A 216-nucleotide genomic window follows, 5' to 3' on the forward strand; every position below is an offset into this window, starting at 1 on the left:
ACATTTCCCCATGATTTTCCCATGATTCTACTCTGATGAAGATCATTGTTCAATATGGAAGGACAATGTCCCTGCTCTCTCTCAATCTAGGAGACAATAATTGCCTATCACGTGCCTTTAGAAAATACTAAACAATGACTCAGAAATACCAAAGAATATTGGAACTGACAGGGCCTTAAAATTCTCTAATCCAACTTCCCATCTCTTCCCCCAGTT

The sequence above is a fragment of the Petaurus breviceps genome, unplaced genomic scaffold, assembly GCF_028583685.1.
Source record: "Petaurus breviceps papuanus isolate PSGF00001 unplaced genomic scaffold, PetGlider_PUasm1.0 90977, whole genome shotgun sequence".
Lineage (NCBI taxonomy): Eukaryota > Metazoa > Chordata > Mammalia > Diprotodontia > Petauridae > Petaurus > Petaurus breviceps.